Genomic DNA, 12,870 nt, shown 5'->3' on the forward strand with positions numbered 1-12,870 from the left:
GACTAATGTGGCTTTATAGTAAATATTCAAATCAAGTAGAAAGACTAAAAATGTGGTTCTCTTTGTCAAAATTGTTTTTCTTTCCTGGTTCCTTTGAATTTCTATATGAATTTTAGATATAAAATACAAATGGTCAAACATACATGCAAATATTTTTCCACATAATTTTAAGCAAAAACAATGCACAGTAGAAACAAATTTGAAATACCATTTTTGACACCATCAAAACATTATAAATAAAAAAATAATAGTAATACTTAATGTTAATGAGTGTACAGTAAACAGAGCTACTTTTATGAATATTTGTATAATCTTCTTGGAAAGAGTTTAACAACTGATGTTAAGAGACAAACATATTCATATGCTTTTACTTGGTAATTCCATTTCCATGCATCCAGTTAAAAGAAATAATCAGAATTGTAGTTGAAATGCAAGTGCATTTGGATGGATGTATAGCAGTCTCTGATAATACTCCACTCATATTATCTAGGCATACATCATTCCATGGACCCTATGCCAACACATCCCACTGCCAGCACCTGTGACTTCAAGGGTATGCAATTTGTGCAGTTGCAAATAACTGTTCGGAAGGGCCTTTGCTTAATGTTCTGCTGTCACCATCTTGAAATTCTTCAGCATTTTTTTTAACAGGGTCCTCACATTTTCAATTTGTACTTGGCCTTGCAAATTCTATGGCTGATTCTGCCTCTGACTTTGCTTGAGGACTTTCTTTGACCCTCACACAGCCCATGCAAGCCATATGGGATTTGGGAAAGGTAAAGTGGTCCCTGGCCCCCAGAAGAGCAATTGGACAGGTTGTGTGTCTCCTAGACTTCACCAGAGTGATCGAAACCCAGTTGCCCACTGTGGTAACCTGCTTTTTTGCTATCATTTCCCAAATGGACTACCTGCACTCAAATCTTTTTTCAAGGTCTGTTCCTGAGAGAGAATCTGAACTAAACTTGAGAGTTTTGAGCATATAGTTAGTATTTAAACCCATGACACTTGGTGAGTTCAATAAAGACATAAGTGCTGATAGAAAAAAGAAGCTATCCAAAGAACTTGGGATTATAGGGAGGAACCTCCAAAAGAGACAGAAAAGAATCAGCCAAAGAGTTCGGAGTAACCTAATGAGCAAGGTGCCCTAGAAGCCAAGTGATGAAAGGATGTCATGAGACAGAGCTCACCTCACTTGGAAATGGTCACTAGGTCCGGCATTAGAGTCGTCAGTGTTAACCTTGACAGAACAGTTTTGTTGCAGGGGCGAAGGCCAAAGTCTGAAGAGAGTGGGGTCAAGAGCGAATGAGAGGAGAGAAATTGGAGCAGCCACAATAGATATTTTCCTATGAATTCTGCACAATCAAGGAAAGATAAGAAATGGGTAGAAATGTGAAGGGTAAGTCTGGTGAAAGTTTTGTTCATTCTTTTTCTAAGAGAGATAGCATTATATGTATATGCTACTTAGAAAAAAGCCAGTAGAGAGAGAAAGAGAACAAATTTTGTTTATTCATTGTTATTATTGGGAAAATGAGCATTACTTTATCGGTTAAATGGCTGGAGATGACTGTCTAATTATAAGATCATAAAAATGTTAGTTATTCTTTAAAATTATTAACTACATAATTGTTTAATCCCATATAATATTCCTTCGATTTTTTTTAATCCATCAGACCATTGCAACTTATATGCAAAGCCTTTGTATTTACTTAGTTAAAGCCTGGAAAACATTACCTTTATCAAGACAGCTTCAGTGGGAGCAGATAGGAAAAATTAAAGTTCAAATGTATGTAGGCTGACAAAATGGATGCTTTTTATTGAGGGTGAATAAGTATATTTTGAGAGAAAAATATAAATATTTCATAATAATAATTATTAACCAATGTCACCCCAACAAATTTAATTTTAAAAAACCAGCAAAAATAAGTCTTTCTTATGTTCGTTTATAAACTTCCCTCTAGGAGGAAAAAGTCTATTCCTGGTTGTAACTTCTAAAATATGACCTTAAAACCGAACATTTTACTTTGTGATCTTTAGAAGGATACTCAGAGATGTGGATAAATGTACTCAAACACATATTTATTTTAGAACAGCCAGCAAACTATTATTGACCTACTTACTATATTCTGTGAAGGATATACAAAATTATAAACATACTCTCTATCATCAAGGAAATCTGGTTGCAGAACTTATTTTAGTCTGATTATTAGACAAAACAATGATATAGTAGGAATAACTGTTTTCTTTAAGAGATGATACCAGCAATGGAATGCCTTAGCAAAGCCATTCAAATACCTGTTTTACTAATGAGCTTTATGAGCAATGTTCATGTTAACTTTACTATCGGACAGTCAAAAAGCCTTGATTTTTTTTTTCAGCTTAAATATGTGTAAGTCTCATGATGAGAGGAGGCATGGGGAAATGAACCTGTTTTGTTTATGGTTTTCTTTGGAGGGAGGACTAGTTGAGTTTAGTTTTTCACTTGTTTTGGTTTCGTTTTGGGAGGAGGGGTTTAGTATTTCTGACACACCAAATATTTTATGTTTACAATAACCATATACTGAAGGCCACCTAATTCTTCAGACAGGAAACTATATGCATTATTTTCTAGTTTTGTGTTGTTCACAGTGCTTTCTTATAACCCGATTCCTGGGTAATTAGGGACTGAAAAGGTAATCAGAATTCAAGTGTGATGAAGCAGTGAAGCTCACAATTGGGATTTGTGCTTAAAAGCCTTAGAAACTTAGAGACAAACCCCCTCTGCCTTCTTTAAAATGGTCCAAAAGTTTAATCACTGGCTCGAGAGAGAGGGGATACTACAGCTCCTTTGAGTTTGGCAGTTACAGAGAAGACCCCTAGAATACCCCTCGCATCTCTAAGTAAATAAAGTTGCTTTCATTGTCAGTTTTAATAGGGTCTGGAACCCACCCAAATGTGACTGAAATCAGTGTTGTTTGCATGTCCTAAATATATTGTGTTAAACTTCATCCCTAAAGAGCAATCGACTTTATTTACCAGTTAATAGTTTATTTCATTTAGCCATGTAAAATGGGCTATGCTTCTTTTCCATCATTACAAACTAGGGTTAAAGTAACTTAATAATATTGTAAAAGGGAAAATAACTTGTAATGGGGCACCTTCTTGAAATTTGAGGCTACTGCCCAAATGGTCCTAGAATACATTGGTTGGGTAGACAAGTCTATACAAATTTATTCAAAACACGTATTTATTAATACTTTGATACTTAGATGATCGGGATCAATAGGTCTGAGTCAGTTTTCCGGCCATTATAAATGGCCTCTTGGACATTCTCCTAAGACAGCCAGAAGAATAATCAGTACATTCCCCAATAACCCAGTTAACAACTGGCTCATTTCACCTCCTTGTACTTTTTGTCCTTATCCCCAAAAAGGACAAAGGGAAATAGTATTTGGTCAAGCCCTGATAAATCAATAACTTAATGCAGTTAGTTACACTTACTTAATGCAGTTAATATGAAGAGCTTGCAAGAGTTTCCTTGTATTTACTTCTTTATTCCCACATCAGCCGTTACAGAACATTCTCATTTTCCACATGAAAGCCACAGGAACCATTTCACAGCTCAGACCCAACAGACTGAACACCAAAAGATTAAGGGGCTAAGCTGCCTAGCATTGCTTGTTTAGCTTTGCCCACAGGATTTGAATTTACACTACACTGTTGAACATCCTAAAATAATTTAACCACATCCCAAACACTGCATAAAGAAAGTCTGTTCCATTTCTCGCCTCTTTAGATTGCCCGTCCAGAGCAATTTCTCCCAAATTAAACACCATTTGGTTTGCGTTAGAATAATCAGGACAACTGCAAACATTAATAAGTCTGCAATAATAGCAAAGTTATTTTCTTTTCCAAATAGCCCTATACATACCTAAGAAAGCTTTTCCAGTCCAATTGTTTTTTTTCTTTATTTTCAAGATAGACGTATCTCTGTAATCTTATTAAGTGTTGATTCACACCCTAGTTTATTGATGATATGAACATTAATATAAACATAGGTATAAAGGAAAGAGAAGACGCAGCCTTCTAAAACAAGTTTTCCATTTGTGGGTTCGGCCTGGGTTATTCTCAGTTTCATGGTGTACATTCACTCATTCATTCATGTAGTTAATAAGCATTACTGAGAGTCTATAATATGTCAGGGATGGTATGAGGAGCTACAAATAAACCGAAACTGAGAGACATGGTCTTTATGATGAAGGAGCTCATGGCTAGTGTGGAGAAGAGAAGCAGTTAATAGATCATTAGCAAGGAGTATTTTATTACAGATGTATTGAATGATGCAAAGTCTTGAACAGAATCTTTGGTGCAAAGTTGAACAGAATTTTTCTTTAGATTTTTCATTAAAAGGATAGTTGTATTCAGAGCAGAGAGCAGAGGACTAACTCTGCTCATACATTTAGCTAAAAATAAAATTAAAATGCTTTATTTGAGACCAAGTTGACATGACTTTGGGGTCAATATAAAGTTTGTTTGATGACCTGCTTCATTGTATAAAGGTGGAGGAACTGAAGCACAAAGTAGTTATCTTTTTTTATCTCAGGGCAGAATCTGTGACTAATTTGTAAATTTAGTAATTTCTGTAAAATGATAACTTCCACTAGGTATAATACATTTTAAAAGTACTGAGTATAGCAGGTTATTCAGTAAAGGATAGACATAAGATAATTTAGTTAAATACTCTAAAATAGATTATAGGACATTTTAAAAATCAGAAAGTCAGCTACTAATAACATCAACATTTAGCCTCTGAGGCAGAAATCTGGAACAAGAATGTCTTCTAAGAAGTTATTCGTAGCTTCTTAAAGTTACTTCAAAACCAGAAACATCAAGTTTAAAGTCAGTATTTTTCTGAGATATTATAAGGGAATATTGACCAGATGTTACAAATTTTCAAAATGAGATTCCTTGGTTTGCATAATATTTTTCACGAAATATTAAAAATTTGTTGGAATTTTTACACTTTTTCTTTATGTGTTTCATATACTTCAACTCTATTTAAAGGATGCAATAAAAATTGTTAACTTCATTTTATATCCTTGCCTTTCCAGTTCTCTATAAAGTCCCTTCTAAGAAGCAAATGCTTGAACATATTTAACATGGCATCATGATATTTAAACCCACTTCTAATTTTCTAAATATGCACCCAGAAAAGAGTAGTATTCTTTCCCAGCCACATCATTTGTTAGGGAGCCTCGCAGTAAATTAATCAGTCTACTACTTGAATCACGTGGATATTGTTCTAACCTACATTCCAAGATTTCTTTTCAAAGTTAACAATTGTCATTTCTAACATCACAGCAGTGTTTTTGTTTCTGCTGTGCTTCTTTGATATTGGCAGGAATCAGTTCAAAAGAATGCAATGAAGGCTTCATTAGGGGACTATGATACTCATAGACTCTGGGAAGACAGCCAGGGGATTCAATTGGTGAAACATTCAAAGCAAAAAATGTACCACCCTCTTTTACATTCTCGCATGCCAAAGCCCACTGCTGAGGCGTCGAACTAAAGAACCTAGTCCTAGTCTTTGTGGTATTTGACTTCTCTTATTTCCTCAGACCTGAATACCTGTTTTTATTACATTGCTTTCAACGTGATATGTTATGATGTTTTGAGATTTCACTTCAAGGCACTGGCAGGTTTCTTTTACATCTGTGCATTTACTAATCATGGAATGGTACTGGAGAAGGAGCTGCAGGGCAGGCCATGTGATAAAAATTGTCAAGTTACTTAAACCCTGCCAGAGAAGGCTTGGCCTGGAGATGTTCTTTACCTGAGACAAAGCAGGGCAGGAAGTTCATGCTCTTGGGACATGAAATGCTGACTTTTACTTTATTATTAGAATATCAGCCAAGCTTAAAGGAACAAGGACTCTGAAAGAAAAAGCACCAGCTCCTCTGGCCCCAATGTTCACCTGTCAATCCACTGTTCCAGATCCAGATTATAAAGAACAAAGGGGGGCAGAGAGAAGGAGAAAAGAAGAGGCAAATTGTCTCACACACACATTGTTTGGATTAGCTAACAAAATCTGCTAAGGTTTTGCAAATCTCAATCAAAAATCAGGCAATTAATTTTATCTCCATTTCTAATCAAGAGTAACCAACGTGAGTTTTCTGAGCAAAGAGAAAGAGAGAATAATTTGATAACATTATTTGGTTAATCATCGTGTCATGCTATAAACTTTAAAGTCTTCACAAAGTTTAAAGACTCATGGATTGCTGCATAAAAACCACTGAGTAAAATAACCGTATTTATCAACGTGATATAAAATCCTAATTTAAAATGCCATGGATACAGAATAAAGCTCGCTAGTTTATAAAATTATTTGCTTATGCTGAACACTCATATACTGTGAATGTCTTGTGCATATTTTAATATACATGTTTTAAAATTTCCCCAAACATTGTTTTATCAGGAATCTCTAAAAATGGCAATGGAATTGTACAGTCATCAAAGTTTTAGAGGTGTAAAGAGCTTTGAAGTAATTTAATTTATTTTTTTCCTTATAAAGTGGGAAACGGAAACAAGAAAGAACTGATGTTTTGCTCAAGATCACAAAGCTAACTAGTAGAGACAGGCCTTTTTTTTTTTCTTTCTTTCATTTCCAGGAGTTCCAAGATATCACACTGCATTTAAAGAACATGTACTTGGCCAGACTTTCCATATGAAATCCAGTTCTTTTAAGTTACCCTACAAGGTATTGAAAATAACATTACAGAGGGTAAGGGGGGTGGGGGGTATGAGATGAGGGTAAGGGAGATCAAATATATGGTGATGGAAGGAGAACTGACTCTGGGTGGTGAACACACAATGGGATTTATAGATGATGAAATACAGAATTGTACACCTCAAATCTATGTAATTTTACTAACAATTGTCACCCCAATAAATTTAAATAAAATAAATAAAAAAAGAAAATAACATTACAGTTGTTGTTTTTGAATGAGTAACTACTAAAATAAACTATATTCTATTTAATAACTACATATAGTTATATATAATGCAATTATAATAAGTGATATATATTTATTTAATAAGGTAGAGTGCTCAATGGGTTAAAACAAAGACTAGTTGGTTACAGTAGTTAAATTTCTAAAAGATACTAAATGATTGCCAGTTTAACACTTTCACTGTTCTTCAAAAAAATAAATGCAAGTACTAAATTTGACAAAACATGGCATTTCACAAATGAATTAAAAATGCATTTGAAAGTCTTATTTCTTAACTTCGTCCTTTGCCAAAGATATCTTTTCATATGTTCAATTACAATTCTTTCAGCAGTGTATATAAATTGTAGAGACTTGTTTTTTCCAGCTTCTTTCTATTGTGGTTGAATGAACACTGGATTGACATGTTCAGTGGTCACATTGACATCAATTGGAGTAATGATAAAACAATAAGACACGTTTTCCTGAGAAATACTTTAAAGAGTGAAAAATATACTAAACCATAAAATGAAAAAGGGAGGATATATACACCCTTTAAAATATTTGTATAAATACAGTGAAATATATAGACAGAAACATGTAAAACAGAAAATAGAGCAAAATGCGTTCCGGGGGCATTACAAACAACCAGAAAAAAATTTTTTAAAGAGAAAAAAGATGTATATTCTATATGTAGGCATTAACTTGAAACCAAAATTGTAAGTTTATATAAAGAATTCACAATGAAGGAGAGTGTAAACGAGTCAGAAGAACAGAGTAAGCTGAATGACGATTATTTTATATTTAATTTAGAAGATTAAATGAAAAATGTTTAATATAGGAAGAAAAACATTTTAACTTGACAATAAAATCTATCAGTAAGAAGAGAAAGTGATGGATAATGTAATGAGATAGCCCATTCTAATTAAATTTTCAAAATATAAGTTAATCAAAATCTATGTAGGCCAAGTAAAAAAAAAATGAAAATGGATGGTACGCCAAGATATGAAAAGGGAAATAAGAAAGAACACTAATTAGAGATATATCAGTTCACTAAACTTTTTGTTGACTAATTGTCCAGGGCAGCACACTATTGCTAAAGAATGAAAGTTATCAGATGTCTACCAGTATGGTAGCTTTAGTGTTTTATATCTTAGCAACACTAGAAAAATCAAATGGAGCCAGTACACAAGCTCAACAGTAATTTGCAACATAAATAAATAAAATAGAAATTAAATAAATTGTATGGTCTACTATTTTCAGTTTTATTCCTCAAATCAGTAGAGAAATAAAAGTTCTTTAGTATTCCACTATTACAGTTTAAAACATTTTCTTAAAGATCAAATAATTCACATTGAAATACAAGTGTTTTGTAACTAAAACAAAATGTGTGAATTTGGTAAGCTACTCATTTTACAAATTTGTAGAAAAGAATAAAGTCACTGTTAAGTATGTGTGTGTTTCTGAAATTTAGTTGCAAACTCTTATTGAAAGGTATCTACAGTATAAAACAGTGCCATTAGACAAATAACTTCTGTTGTTATTTTCAATTTCATGCAAAGGTAATTTATTTTCCCTATATTTCTCAATAATGACACTTACATAGGATTTCCAAATTGTTGTATTTAGTTTTTCCCATGCTCACATATAAAAATTTAGTATGTACCTTATGACATAAAACATGTCAAACTTTGTATCGCTATCTAGTCAATCAGCTTGACAGCTCCATTCTCAGAGTTGGCATTCTCTCTCTTTCTTCTTTTTTGATTGACTGGGCATAACCGCTGACACAATAGTCTCTGACCAAAGGGAATGGTTCTTTTCCAGAGTTATTGTTTTGAATTCTATTCACAGTTAACTATGTCTCACGGAACTCTTCCAATATAAACAAAATATTTGGATTGCTTTCAAAGTAATAATGCCCAAAGGCAAAATTTAATATAAAACCCAACTTTTTTTCTTTGGCAACTCAGCAGAAATATCTACAAAATATTTAATGCTTGGCAAAATGACCAGGATCAATTTTTATTGTTGCATCAAGTCAGCCACTATCTTATCCAGTAAGCAGATTGTCTAGTTTTCATTATTTTTTTAAAACACATTCTATGAGAGACAGCTGCAACATCAGCTGTTCATAAGCAATTCTTATGTAACTATGAGGATGAGGCACACCCCCCCCAACTGATTTTGGGAGGAGTTACCTCAAATTGCTTGATGCATCTCCAGCTAACCTTGTGGTAATTAAAGAAAAATTCTATCATGCAGGATCCATGCTGCCTCAGTCAGCAACTAAGCAAATTAATAATAGTCATCTTCTCAATACATCCCTGAAGAACTTAGACTGTGTTATAAAAGGATAATTAAAAACTCCAAGTTCTAGAGAATTTTTTCTTCATCCTATTCATTATCCAAATAGAATATCTATCTAAATATGAAACATCAGTAAGTAAGGCAATCTGATCTTGGCTGTCACTGGTCTTTAAAAGGAATTTATATTAGTCAATTCTTCTGAGGAATATTTTTTTCCATTGACAACTTATGCATAGGAAGTTGTCTGGAATTTATCAGCATCAAATGACTGATTCTTAGGATGTATTTCTAGACTCAAAGGTAATGGTTAATAGTCACAGAATATCATTTTTCCTGATGCATTACAGCTAGAGTTTCGATTTTAGCAGTCTGAAAATAAGATGTCTAAAGTTATTTTAGCACTTTGTCTACCGTTGGACAAAATAAAGGCAAGTTTCTGGATAATACAAGAAATAAAATCATGAACTGAATGAAATGAGTCTAATGTTAAGTATAAATCTAAGAAATATGATAGTGTTGCTGTAACCAACAGTCATTGGTTTATTCCTGGTTTATTTAGAAATATTGGCATGGAAGGTTAAGCTAGCATTCTGTATGTGCCAAAGTTGTCACAGTGTTTTGTTAGACCAGTGGTAGAGATCACATTGCTCAAAACAGGTTTTCTTTTCTTACATTCAGGTTGCCTTTCTTTGTCTTTCTCATGGTTTCTAATTTTAACCAAATAAAATCATAAGCTTTGGAGTCAGACCTTAGATTGAAGCTTTTGAGAGTTATTACTTGCTTGACATTGGTCAAGTTAACCTCTGATAGGCTTAGTTTCTTCAACTATAAAATGGTAAAGTTAGATGGGTCAACAGTGAAATGAGATACTTTATGTATGTGTATACACACACACACACACACACACACACACACACACACTCACACACACAATTTAGCAGAGAGCCCACCATAAAGTATTCAATAAACCTTAGCTAGAATGTTTTTTTATTTCATTATTAAATTTGTAAGATATCCTAATTATTTTTAATAAGCTAAGGGTTAATTTAATATATGAAAATGCATGTATTCATTTAATTTCTACCCTCCTGATACTTTGCTGGTCTTTGGCAAACAAGGATCCAATAAAATAAGACCCTAGATTTTGAAGAACATACAAGTATAGAGTCTATCCAAGGAGATACCTATGTGAATAACTCACACTAAGGCAACATAATAGGTGTGACAGTAGAAAAATGACTAAAGGATCAAAGAATCACAGAGGAGGGAATAGTTTATCTTTTCCTTGGGGGATATTCAAGGGAGGTTCTACAGAAAAGATAGCTCTTGAATTTGACCTTGAAACATGAGGAGGAATGTGCCAGTTCAAGAGGAGAAGGGCAATTACCAGCCAAAAGAATGAGCAATGCTTCAGAGGTGTTCACATAAATATTGTGCCTAGAATGTGAATTAGGCCTGGCTAGAGGACTGCATGACGTCAGCTCTACTGAAGAAACAGTCTTTCTGAATCTCACCATTGTTATTAATAGGAACATTACAGCAAATACACAATTCAGTCATTTTTGAGATATCTATCCATCAGCGCTATGATGATCCACTACCAAATGTAGTCACCTTTGTTTTCAATAATGGATTTGGAATATTTTATTTCTATCCATTTCCCCTACTCATACATTAAATAGGATGACATGACCTTATTTACTGTCTTCTAAGCACTCCACATTCCATTCTCCTGGCAAAAAACATCAGCACCTTTAAAGATGCCCATAGTCACATTTTATCTGCTGATTTATTTCAAGAGTTGCTATTAACCTTCATAAGCCTATTGTCCCTCTCTTTTTTCTCATTATTCCAATCAGGTTGTCACTGGCTCAGTCTATTGATTTTATTCAAACCGCATTAATGGGATGGTTAAGACTGCAGATTCTAAAGCTTGATTGCCTGGGTTTATATTCTGAGTTCTCTACTGCACAGTTATGTGGCATGAGACAAATACTTTATCCTCAGTGTCCCTATCTGTAAAATGGCAATAGTACTAATACTTCTCTAATAGGATTAAATGAGTTGGGAATAGGTAAATTAATACAGATACAATATTTAAATAGTGTTTGACACACGAGCAACACTCGGTAGGGTTTTAGCTAATATTAATATTCCCTCTTCAAAACATAAATATCTTACTTTAGAATATTATTTCAATGACTTATCAAGGACCATCGATGATCTTCCCACTGACGCATGAATATAGGTTTGTGGTAAAAGAGACAAGCAATAGCTAACTACATGAAGTCTAACTGAAGCTCTCCCTTTACTTCCCACCACTCCTATTTCACACCTCAGAGGAAACCCCTGTTCACAGTTTAACATTGCATAGTTCTGGTTCTTTATCTCTGTTTGTTTCTTTATAAATAAATTAGGTCTTACCTCATGGATTATTCTGGAATTACTTAGATTCAAAACAATTAGTTTTTTTGTTTGTTTTTTGTTTTGTTTTGTTTTTACTTGATATACCACAGATGACTTTCCATGAAAATACATATTAAATTCATTTATTTACCAAATATCTCCTAAACAGCTTTTTCTACTTGCTGCAGATAACTCAGGATAGAAAAACCCTGAGTTATATACACCCAATTGAAGTTTACATTTCCTTTGATGTACGTCTTAAGGAATGTTTATGAAAGTGCTACATAAAGAGTTTTCTTTGGTCAAATAAATCTGAGAAACATTATAGCTTTCTTTACTGAAGTTTCCATGTTTCAGTGCATCATAAATATCCAATGTGGGTGTATAACACACAGTAGTTTTTTTTCACCATACATATATTAACAAATTGAAAAGCAACATTCTCTTTCCCTATGTCATATGATTTTGAATTGCTTAGAATTATGCCAATCCTTTTAGGCTGGTAACATCTAGGAAATATATAAATTATCAGAATCTAGAATACGGTATAAAGGGCTTTGTTATTTTCCCCCACTATATTTTCTTAGGGAAGGATAAGCTATAGTAAAAAACACATTCCAAAATATATAATGGAACAAATATATAATAAAAGCTTATTTCTTATTCGCATAACAGTACCTGGTAGCTTCTCCTGGATGGCTGGTATCTCTTCAACACATGGTGATTCAGGAATATAAGCTTCTTCCCTTCATAAGTCTTCTGTACCCTAAGGACTCATTGACATCTGTACTCCAGTGGTAGGCAAACAAAGAGAATATGGAGTAGTTAGACCTTGTTTTTAATAGCCTTGATTTAAGTTGAACACATCATTACTGTACATTCCCTTGGCAAGAACTATACACATAGCCATACCCAACTGTGAGAAGGTATGGGAAACACAATCTAACTTTGCACTCAGGAAAAAAAGTAAATAATTATTGACTAAAAATCAACAGTCTCTGACACATCTAACAAAGCCATAAAAATAACATGGCTCACAATTACTAAACACGGCAGGCTCAATTCTCAACATTTTACTTGTACTAGCTCACACAAAATTCAAAACTATTGTAAGAGGTAGGTATTCATTTTATAAATGAATAAAGTAATCAAGATCACATAGTCTGTAAGTGATAGAATCAGGGTAGAAACA

Source organism: Rhinolophus hipposideros (genome assembly GCF_964194185.1).
Source record: "Rhinolophus hipposideros genome assembly, chromosome: 8".
NCBI classification, from domain to species: Eukaryota; Metazoa; Chordata; class Mammalia; order Chiroptera; family Rhinolophidae; genus Rhinolophus; species Rhinolophus hipposideros.